This window comes from Schistocerca gregaria, chromosome 1, assembly GCF_023897955.1.
Source record: "Schistocerca gregaria isolate iqSchGreg1 chromosome 1, iqSchGreg1.2, whole genome shotgun sequence".
Taxonomy (NCBI): Eukaryota; Metazoa; Arthropoda; class Insecta; order Orthoptera; family Acrididae; genus Schistocerca; species Schistocerca gregaria.
The window spans coordinates 1,000,564,162-1,000,576,336 of record NC_064920.1 but is presented as its reverse complement, the minus strand read 5'-3'; the positions used below and the strand labels follow the sequence as shown (position 1 = coordinate 1,000,576,336).

General features: G+C 42.7%; 1 protein-coding gene and 1 non-coding gene across 2 annotated transcripts in view; one reads left to right on the top strand and one right to left on the bottom strand.

Annotated features, from left to right (window-relative positions):
- The window catches only part of LOC126278525 (tyrosine kinase receptor Cad96Ca), an 800,638-nt gene that overhangs the window by 128,498 nt on the left and 659,965 nt on the right, over nucleotides 1-12,175 (bottom strand). The gene's annotated exons all lie outside the window — the stretch shown is intronic.
- On the top strand, nucleotides 6,842-6,915 carry Trnat-cgu (transfer RNA threonine (anticodon CGU)). Its single transcript has one exon. It is a non-coding gene; the product is annotated as a tRNA-Thr (tRNA).

The following is a 12,175-nucleotide window of genomic DNA, read 5'->3' as shown; positions in this document are numbered from 1 at the left end:
CTAAACAAGAAGAAGGTTGGCAAAGATAGTGTGGAAGTCAGGGCAGAGAGGTTGCGAAGGCACGAGTATTGGCTCTGTCAGGTTGGCGAAACAACCCCTCCACCATCTTTTGAATGAACAACGGTTAGGTCCACTTGTTCCTGAGCAGCGGCGCTGGATAGACGGGGAGACGCAGCTCTAGATTTTGATAATGTTAACAAAGGTATCAGAATGCATCAAAACTGCTCGTTCAAATGGTCGAGATGTCGGAATAAGGTGTGATATTACCACGAAAACCCCATAAGGGAGCTTATTTTCATAATTTAGTCCAATTTCAGTAGAGCTTTTGCGTTTGTGCTTTGGTCAGGCCACACGCCATGGACCTTAAGCTCACGTTCGCTTTGTTGCTCTGCGATTAACGGAATTTCACTTATTTAATGTATTTTAATGTGGTCTTTCTGTTACAGTAATATTTTGAGGGATTTTCATTTAATTTTCATACGTTTTCTTTGTGTACTCCCTTTCCCGCCAGCCGGACGTGGTGGCCAAGCGGTTCTAGGCGCGACAGGACGGAACCGCGCGACTGCTACGGTCGCAGGTTCGAATCCTGCCTCGGGGATGGATGTGTGTGTTGTCCTTAGGTTAGTTAGGTTTAAGTAGTTCTAGAGGACTGATGACCTCAGATGTTAAGTGCCATAGTGCTCAGAGCCATTTGAACCATTTTGAACCTTTCCCGCCACATGGTCGGTTGGAGCAACCGCCACATTGGTAAACTGCAGTTTCGGTCTGAGAATGTATAGTAGTAGAGTGAATAACCATACGGTAATGGGTGAGTTTAAGATACAGAAGGAATAATCTTGTGTGTCCGTATTTTTTGCATTTCTGTTGGCTACCGCTACTTGGCCACATGTGTGGAATAGTACTGATGTGATGGTTAGTTAATGTTTCTTGTGCCCCCCCCCCCAATAACTATTTGATTCACCTACAATGAAGTGCATTAAGTAAAATACACGGTTTAAAATCATGTATCTGGGAAAGTTCAGATTTTAATGCCCATTGATGGAATAAAGAATTGCAAAATTTTCCCGAAATATCATAGTAAATGTTCTTCCCCCTCAGCTCAGTAACGTGGTGTTGTTTCTGAAAGAAAGATTAAAACAAAATTGGCAATCATAGTTAAGTGCACCGTTTGCTACCCTTTCTTCAGCATACGTTCTAACGAAAATTGAAATATTTAGGAAAATACTATTCCGCCCTGACCGAGTTCGCTTGTAGTGTCTTTGTTGAACTTGTTCTGCGTCACGTATAGTAATTGATTGTAATAAGCATTGGTTTAGGTACAATTGGATGCCTGCATAAAATTACACTGCGCTCCCCTCTCCCTTCCGTAATTACCTGGCGAAAATGTGATTGGTGTTAACTAGAGAGACCAGTTGTGATGTTGTATATTCCAACAGACACACGGATAGCTATTGAAATGCCATCGGTACTGATTGAATATCAATTAACCTATACGCCCGACTGATTATTTCTTCCCATTTCTTCCCTTCATTATAAAGAATAAGTGAAAGTTAGTGCCACAGTTGAAAGCTGGATCATAAAAGTAATTAATGGCTCTATCCTCCCTATTAAGCCCTGCATAGGTGCCTTCTGTAGTGGTTCTAGAAATATTGCGTTATCCGTTGCTTTCAATTTTTTACAGGTTGGTTAAACCCTCCCGACAAAATTATTAATACCCGACAATAACTCGCAGGGTCCTGTTATTTCGTGGACGACACGAATTTGTTAAACCATTTCTACAGCGGGTAGCTTGCGGGAGCTGTAGGACATGACAAGCAACGGTAACCTTCCTATCAGGTCAACTTATAACATTAACTATACCACCGCTAGTAGAAGGTTACGTTGCAACTGAAGAAAGATACAAGACGACTTATATAAAATTTCCGGTTGCCGTGATGAATGGCAGCTAGCCCTAAATGTGGAAAAATGTAAGTTAATGTGGATGAGTAGGAAGATCAAACCTGTAATGTTCCGATACGGTATTGCTAGTGTCCTGCTTGACACAGTCAAGTCTTTCATATATCTGAGCGTAACGTCGCAAAGCTATATGAGGTGGAACGACTATATGAGAACTGTGGTTTGGAAGGCGAATCGCCGATTTCAGTTTATTGGGTGAATTTCAGGAATGAATGGTTCACCTGTAAAGGAGACCGCATGAAGGTCGCTCGTGAGACCTATTCGTGAGTGTCTGGAGTCCGTACAAGGTCGGACTGAAGAAAAACATTGAAGCAATTCAGAAAAGGGCTGTCAGATTTGTTACCGGTAGATTCAAACAACACACATGTGTTACGGAGATGCTTCGGGATCTAAAATGGGCGTCCCTGGAGGGAAGGCGGCATTCCTTTCGAGAAACTCTAATGAGAACATTTAGAGAACCGGCATTTGAAGTTGACTGCCGGACTATTCTACTGCCACCAACAAACAATATACATAAAGACCACGAAGATACAGGATGTTTCAAAAATGACAGGTATAACTGAAACGGCAATACAAACTAAACGAGCAGCGATAGAAATACACCGTTTGTTGCAATATGCTTGGGACAACAGTACATTTTCAGGCAGACAAACTTTCGAAATTACAGTAGTTACAATTGTCAACAACAGATGGCGCTGCGGTCTGGGAAACTCTACAGTAAGATATTTTCCACATATCCACCATGCGTAGCAATAATATGGCGTAGTCTCTGAGTGAAATTACCCGAAACCTTTGACAACGTGTCTGGCGGAATGGCTTCACATGCAGATGAGATGTACTGCTTCAGCTGTTCAATTGTTTCTGGATTCTGGAGGTACACCTGGTCTTTCAAGTGTCCCCACAGAAAGAAGTCACAGGGGTTCATGTCTGGCGAATAGGGAGGCCAATTCACGCCGCCTCCTGTATGTTTCGGATAGCCCAAAGCAATCACACGATCATCGAAATATTCATTCAGGAAATTAAAGACGTCGGCCGTGTGATGTGGCCGGGCACCATCTTGCATAAACCACGAGATGTTCGCAGTGTCGTCTAAGGCAGTTTGTACCGCCACAAATTCATGAAGAATGTCCAGATAGCGTGATGCAGTAATCGTTTCGGATCTGAAAAATGGGCCAATGATTCCTTTGGATGAAATGGCGGCCCAGACCAGTACTTTTTGAGGATGCAGGGACGATGGGACTGCAACATGGGGCTTTTCGGTTTCCCATATGCGCCAGTTCTGTTTATTGATGAAGCCGTCCAGGTAAAAATAAGCTTCGTCAGTAAACCAAATGCTGCCCACATTCATATCGCCGTCATCAATCCTGTGCACTATATCGTTAGCGAATGTCTCTAGTGCAGCAATGGTAGCGGCGCTGAGGGGTTGCCGCATTTGAATTTTGTATGGATAGAGGTGTAAACTCTGGCGCATGAGACGATACGTGGACGTTGGCGTCATTTGGACCGCAGCTGCAACACGGCGAACGGAAACCTGAGGCCGCTGTTGGATCACCTGCTGCACTAGCTGCGCGTTGCCCTCTGTGGTTGCCGTACGCGGTCGCCCTACCTTTCCAGCACGTTCATCCGTCACGTTCCCAGTCTGTTGAAATTTTTCAAACAGATCCTTTATTGTATCGCTTTTCGGTCCTTTGGTTAGATTAAACCTCCGTTGAAAACTTCGTCTTGTTGCAACAACACTGTGTTCTAGGCGGTGGAATTCCAACACCAGAAAAATCCTCTGTTCTAAGGAATAAACCATGTTATCCCCAGCACACTTGCACGTTGTGAACAGCACACGCTTACAGCAGAAAGACGACGTACAGAATGGCGCACCCACAGACTGCGTTGTCTTCTATATCTTCCACATCACTTGCAGCGCCATCTGTTGTTGAAAATTGTAACTACTGTAATTTCGAAAGTTTGTCCGCCTGAAAATGTACTGTTGTCCCAAGCATATTGCAACAAACGGTGTATTTCTATCGCTGTTCGTTTACTTTTTATTGCCGTTTCAAATATACCGGTCATTTTTGAAACACCCTGTAAGATACGAGATATTAGAGCACATACGGAGGCATATGGACAACCGTTTTTCCTCCACTCCATTTGCGAGTGGAAAGGAAATGACAAGTAAGGGTACAGGGTACCATCCGCCATACACCGTAAGGTGGCTTGCGGAGTCTCTATGTAGGTGAAGATGTAGCTCATGGAAGACGTAAAAGTTCGTGTCAACGAATGTTGACGGTCGAATTTACGCTTGTTCTGCGCATCTACTTCATGCAATCTCCGGCAGGCAATGAGCGTTGAGTAGTGTTCTCAGCGCTCTGGTATAAATATCGTACCTAACGCGAGCATTAAACGTGATCGTATTACGTTATTTAGAGAGTTTTTATTCGATTTATTACAAGATATCGTAGCTGTTGGTGTTGGTAAGTGACAAATTACACATAAGCAACCAAGAGCCTTAATTTGCGAGGTACACGCTTCCTTCAAGGACAAACCACGTGTATGCGCGTACCACAAGTGTCGCTTGGGACCGGAAATATTGCACGCCCTGTGCGTGCCTCTACCTGCGCGATTTGCGACTTGCCATCGTTCTTGAATCGGACTAATAGTTCTATATAATCAGCCTCTGTTTCTTCATTGAGGAAATACCCTACAGCTCGTTCAATACACCTTGAAAATAACCGAGCAGTCATTATTCATTCTCACAATTTGACGAAAAAGTCCAGCAAAATTAACATGCCTTTCCGATATGTGATGTGCAATTGAATTTGCTTTTGTCATCAGTTTCCTGGCTAGTTTGATGCGGCGCACCAAGAATTATTCTCCTGTGCCAACTTCTTCATCTCAGAGTAACACTTGCAGCCTCCGTCCTCAATTATTTGCTTGACAAATTCCAATCTTTGTCCTCCCCTACCGTTTTTACCCTCTATTGTTCCCCCGTATCATCCCAGATATTCCGTGGTCTCTTAACAGATGTCATACCATCCTGCCCATTCTTTTAATTTTTTTTTTTATTTTTAGTATTTCCCATATATTCCTTTCCTTTCCGGTTCTGCGGAGAACCTCCTCAATTCCTAACCTTATCAGTCCTGATTTTCATCATTTTTCTATAGCACCACATCTCCAATGCTTCGGTTCTCCTCTGATCCGATTATTCCACAGCGCGTGTTTCATCACCATGCAACGCAGTGCTCCTAGCGTTCATTCTCAGAAATTTCTTTCTGTAATTAAGTCCTACATTTCATTCTAGTAGACTCCTCTTGGCCAGGAATGCCCAATATTGCCTGTGCTGGTCTACTTTTTTGCCCTCCTTGCTCCGTTCTTCTTGGCTTATTTTGCTGTCTATGTAGCAGAATTCATCAACTTCATAACTTTGTGATCACTAATCCTGATGTTAAGGTTCTCGTTGTTCTCAGTATTACCATTTCTCATTAACTTCGTCTTTCTTCGATTCCCTCTCAGTCCATATTCTGTACTTCTTAGTCTGTTCATTGGTTTCAGCAATCCAGCAATTATTTTTTTTTGTAACAAGGATTGTCGTTCAACAGAACCATACGCTTTCTTGAAATCTATGAAGGTGCAAATGATTGGCGGAGTCCTGGTGGTCTTTATTATTTTCAGACTGAGGAGTTGGGTTGGTTGTTTGGGGAAGGAGACCAGACAGTGAGGTCATCCGGATCATCGGATTAGGGAAGGACGGGGAAGGAAGTCGGCCGTGCCCTTTGATAGGAATCATCCCAGTATTTGCCTGGTGCCATTTAGGGAAATCAAGGAAAACCCAAATCAGGATTGCCGGATGCAGCATTGAACCACCGTCCTCCCGAATGCGAATCCAGTGTCTAACCACTGCGCCACCTCACTCGGTGGCTGAGGAGTTGTTCTGTGCATGAACGACATAGGCAAAAGCCTGCCTGGTATTCACCAATTTTGTGTTCTTACTGTTCTTGTGTTCTCTGGAGTAAGCATGTTGATAAAATTTTGTAGGTGACTTGTAGCAGGGAGATTCCTCTGTGGTTGTTCATATTCGTCCTATCTCCTTTCTTGTGCAGTGGATGGATAAGTGTATATTTCCACTCGTCAGGGAGTTTTTCTGTTTGCCATATGGTAAAGACTGTATGCGTAAGCTCCTGTAGTGACTTTGGTCCAAGGTTGTTTACTAATTCTACAATGATGCCGTCTTCACCAGATGTCCTGATGTTTTTTAGTTTGAATATGTGTTCGTTGATCTCTTCACATGTTAGTGGGAGTGATTCTGGTGGGGTGGAGGAACAGTTCTGTACTGAAAATCTTGTTACAGGTTCAGGGCGTTTAAAGAGATCGGATAAACAACGAGCCAGTTCTTGACAGCTCTCTTAGTTAGATGGTGCCAGTTTTCCATCTCGTTTCCTAAAGCACATATTTTGAGGTGTGTAGCCGCAGATATTTCTAGAGAAGGTCCTGTAGAATTCTCTCGTGTTGTGGTTGCGGAGGTTCACCTGTGTAGTATCCAGTTACTCCTTCATATACTTTCGTTTCGTTTTCCTAATAAGTTTTTCAGCTCTTTTCTTGAGTTTTGGAAAAAAACATAGGTTTTCTGTGGATTTATTACTATTGAGTGCCTTTTCACACTCTGAGTCCCACCAAGAGTGTTTAGCGTTCTTTTTCCGTGTTATTAGTTCTTTTGCTTTTTGTATGATCTTTTTATGAATTCTTCCCGAACTCTTAAGGGAATCGGCAATGCGGCGCGAGTAATGAGCATAATGGGCGGGGGCACTACGAATGTAGTACGGGACAATACGTTGAGAATGTGGGTTCGCGGGAGGCGTGCCAGAGATAAATCCCTGCAGTCACGCTATCCTCTGTGTCCTCGGTGGCTCAGATGGATAGAGCGTCTGCCACGTAAGCAGGAGATCCCGGGTTCGAGTCCCGGTCGGGGCACACATTTTCATCTGTCCCCGTTGACGAATGTCAACGCCTGTAAGCAGCTAAGGGTGTTCCTTTCATTGCAATTGAAACAACATATCTCCAGTCACTCAACTTCTAATAAACTGCGATTCCTGGCGAAGACCCGGCGCAGCACCCCCAACGCTCTCCCGAACCGTCCGCTGCCAGTCGCTTCAACGGACGCAGGAAGGTGCGCCGATCTCCTGTCTCACGGCGTCGCAGCTCGCGCCGGCCAGACCGATGTCGTGCGTTGACTCCTGTTGCTCTCGTGTCGGGCGCGAAGCCACTACCCATCGCTATACGACGCGGCCCACTGGACTGACGTGGCGACCTCACACCTCACATGCGCCGACACTCAAGACGGATAAGTCATCTTGTGTCCCAGTGCGTGACCGACCAACCTATCGATCCAACCGCCAATGACCATTGCCTGAACAAACTCGAGCAGACTGGCGGTCTAACACGTACTAGCACTCCGGACGAAAGACAGACACTGACTGTCTCACACTGACCCGGCTGGCCAACTGACCAGACTCCCCTAGCGAGCTCATAACGCCCGTTAGATGCACGTGAGAAGGCTACCTTTCCCCTTTCCCACCAGAGGGAGAGACCCAAGCTTCGATTGCCACAGCGGCGCCACCGCCAGAAACGGTGGGCGGCTGCACCACACTACGCGCTGCGGCGCGCTCTTCAAAACAGTAAATCTTACCACGGCTCAGACACTATGTTGCAGAATGACGTTATCAGAAAGTCAACCTCGTCTTACTCTTCACTAATGTTTCTTCTTCCGGCGGTAACGATCATAGACCTGTTGTAGATTACCGGTTATTGAATAAGAAGTTTTTGTTGGAATCCGTTCCCTTTTCCGATATTCATAATTGTTTTACGTGTTTTTTCAGGGCGAGATGGTTCTCTGTTCTTGATCTTAATCAAGCTTATCATCATATTTCCCTTGGTGAGGAATCAAAACATGTTACCGCATTCTGCACGGACTGGAATTACTTTGAATTTAACAGAATTCCGTTTGGTTTGGCTACCGGGGTCGCAGTATTGTCGTGGTTGTTGGACTGTGTTTTGGGAGCTTTAATACTTACGTGTGTGTACAACTATCTGGATGATGTTGTGGTGTATAGCCGAACCTTCGATGAACACCATTCCCTTCTTGAGCAGGTGTTTCGTAGATTTCGTTCCGCTGGATTGACCGTTAAGCCGGCCGATTTTACTCTTGCTAGACACTAAGTTTCCATTTTAGGCCATCTTGTCTAAGGAGACGGAGTTATAATTGATCAAGAGCGGACCAGTAGGATTAAGACATTTCAGGCCGCAACGACAAAGAAGCCGATGGCCCGTTTTATTGGCTTGACGAATTATTTTCGCAGCTTCGACACTAATTGTGCACAGTTGGCTGCCATTCTCAATGACTTGCTAAAGAAAGGCAAAGAGTTTACTTGGGGAGACAACAAACAAAGTGCTTTCAAGACGATTAAGACCGCCATTACGAACCCTCCCGTTTTGGCAGTTCCCGATTCCCAGAAACGTTTCGTAGTCCAAACCAATGCTTCCAATGCCGGGATAGCAGCCGTGCTTGTTGAAGGAGATCGCCCCCTTACCTTTACTTCAAGGATGCTCACCGCGACAGAGATTATGAGTGTGAGGCTCTTGCGGTGCTGTTCGCCTTGGAGAAAATTCGATTTTATTTAGAAAATAGGGATTTCGGCCTCGAAACTGTGCATGGGAGCTTAATTAAATAAAATGCTAATAATTTTAATTTTTAGTCGCTGTTTGTCCGGTTACGCAGTCTCGTAACCGGTTGGCCCTGAATAATGTTAGTACGCAATCTGACTGCATAGAATAACAACAAAGAATGAAAGGAAACTTCCGTTAACACAATTAGTTAATTAAGTCCCCAGAGACTATAAAAGCTACGAAACAAGAAAGCATACGTGTAACTGTTCTGGGTGTGGAAGTGTGATTCAACGTACACATGTGGCACGGTTTCCTCAATACGACAAGATGCTTTAAACGCCATTTACAATGAAGTAATTAAAAAAACCATAAGTACTATGATTGCACATAGAAACCAGAATTACACTCTAATACATGAACACAAGCCAGATGCTTTGTTGACTGAACCTGTGACCAAGAGGCATTTTTATGTAAGACATTTGAAATAAAAAATTTTCCTTACCTTCATATATATTGACAAAAAATACACTCTGATCCTTACAACATCCCCAATCCAACAACATCTGGTGTCTTGCCCAACATAACAACTGCACACGACATGCTCACAACTAGTACTCTAACGACGGCTACCTCAGGACTACAACTCCCCATAGCAACTTCTCAGCTGCAACTGCCAGTGGAGGCGGCTTAATAATACTCTTTGGCGCAATCTCTGGCGCTGTGACTCAGTGTAGCCACCTTTCATATGCCCCTCCTCCACGGGCTAGAATTTGATGGGATTTGTGCCAGCATTGGTGGTGAAAATACCACCAAATTCGCCCAAAAAAATACAGACAAAGATAAAAGATAATATTAAATGAGTAAACACCACATAACTAAATAAATTTTGGCTTTGCACTGACCCTTCAACAACCTAATATATAAAATACAGTAAGGAATATAAATGCTTGCATACATGTGATTTTACATAATAGTTTACACAAGTATCATGTGGTTAAACAATTCAATCAACAGCGTCAGCAATGACGAATAGGTGCAGGTAAGAGTCTCATAACATTTCATAAACAGTAAACACACAAAAAATCAGTTTATGCAAATATTCACATAAAATCCTTTCAACAGTTCAGTAAACAAGTAGGACTCCTCAGAGTACTTGACAGTTCCAGCAGTAGCACCCAGCAATGGTCAACAGGTGCAAATAGCAGTATCATAATATTTCATCAACAGTATTTAAACAGCTCCAACAGTGGCACCCAGAAATGGCGAGCAGGCGCAGACAACATCAAGTGACATTATCTCAATATAAGCAGTTCCATCAGTGGCACCCAGCAATGTCGAGCAGGTGCAGACACCAACAAGTGACATTATTTCAGTAGACGCAGTTCCATCAGTGGCACCCAGCAATGTTGAACAGGTGCAGACAGTAACACGTGACATCATTTCAGTAGAAGCAGTGCCATCAGTGGCACCCAGCAATGTTGAAGAGGTCCAGACACCAACAAGTGACATCATTTCAGTAGAAGCAGTTCCATCAGTGGCACCCAGCAATGCTGAACAGGTGCAGACACCAGCAAGTGACATCATTCAGTAGAAGCAGTTGCATCAGTGGCACCCAACAATGTTGAGCAGGTGGAGACACCTACAAGTGACATCATTCCAGTAGAAGCAGTTCTTCAATGGCACACAGCAATGTTGAACACATGCAGGTAACAGTCTATAATATTCACTATCACTAATTAGACAGATCATCAGAGTTTATCTGCAGAAATTAAACTTTTCCAAGTGGCACTCATCATGTTGAATACATGCAGGTAACAGTCCATAATATTCACTATCACTAATCAGACAGTTCATCAGAGTTCATCATCAGTAATTAAACTTTTCCAAGTGTCACCCATCAATGATAACTGGTGCAAGCACGAACAACAGTTTGAATGCACACACAACTGCTTTTACAAAATTGTTATCAATGCTCTTACACTTAACATACAAATTAAATAAACACACAAATTATATCAGATAATTGTCATATTAACTATTACAATACAAGTAAAAAAATATTTAGGACATAGGTCGGTACCAATTACCTTGGATTAGGAAAGGAAAACACACAAAACACACTCATTCATCTCTCATCCACATATTAAGTACTACTGTGTAACTGAATAGTGTTAACTGTGTAAATGCAATTCTGTCAAAGATTTGATGTTCGACATGTGTATCAAATAGTAGTGGCAGCAATTTATAACAGTCGATAATAGATAGTCAACGTCATAGTCATCATGTCAAGACCAATGTTTGCCAAGCCGAATCAAAATGTACGGTTGCTGAACAACTGTCAGTGTGCCAAGATATGCAAATACTTCCTCTCTCCAAAAAAAAGTATATACTGATTACTGATTTAACAAAGTGTGTGTGTGTGTAGACAGTCTTCTAGTGTTCTAGTCTGCCATCTTCATCCTCCTTGTTCCATATAAACCAACAAAAAAAAAATGCTCCTCAGTAACTTTACCTCTTATCCACCAAAACTCCAATAATCATCAGCATCACATAATCCTAATACTTCAATAATACCTCTTCAATACGTCGATATATATAAACCTTATCACCAATATCATTTACCTTACCTCTTATCCACCAGAACTCCAATAATCATCAACTTCACACAATCTCAATACCTCAATAATACCTCTTACGTCGATACATATAAACCTTATCGCCAATAACATTTCACTTCCATAACAACTCTTTCCTCTAGTCAGTCTCCTCGAACAACTTCAATTCATCATCCCATACAATCCGAACACACAACGTCCACACACAACCATTGTGTAATCCACCTGACCCAAGTCTTCTTCTCATTATGAATTATAAAATACATTTTGGTTACCTTGTCCATCATTAAATAAAAGAAATGCATACATGACCTCTAACAGCCTTTAGTTTGAATGACTTTCAATAAGTAAGTACGATTACGGAGTGTGAATGGTCGTAATATTTCACAGTGTGTACACCACTTCAAAAATCATGGCACAACAGAAGCAAACATGTGGAGTATTTCTTGTGTAAAGTGTCACTTGCTATTTCAATTGCTCACGAAGAATGCAGTGTAATAACTGTCAATGGTCTAAACCTAGTGTTGGTATGTCATGTCGTTAGCTTCCTTCCTATTAGCATAAATTTATACAGCTTCCATAAAACCTCCATCTTATGTGACTTCAATGAAGTTTCTTGTACCAGTGTCGTTCGTAGAATTACAGCAGTTCATTTTCTTATCTTAAAATGTAAGGCACTGAAAGTAAGCAAAACATGCAATAGCGAGTAAATGTACCAGCAGAGAACAGAATGTTAACAAATGGATGTAGCACAATCCCTATAACGAGGCTCTGCCAAGCAAACAATCTATAATTAATACCAAAGTGCGACCTAAACTCCATGTTCGTACACAGCATATCAGCATTTATATATACCAAATTAAAGAGTAGTTATGACAACAAAACAGAAATGTGTAAATATGCAAGTCATAAGCAAAACAGCCAATATATATCTTACATAATAAACAGGTCAT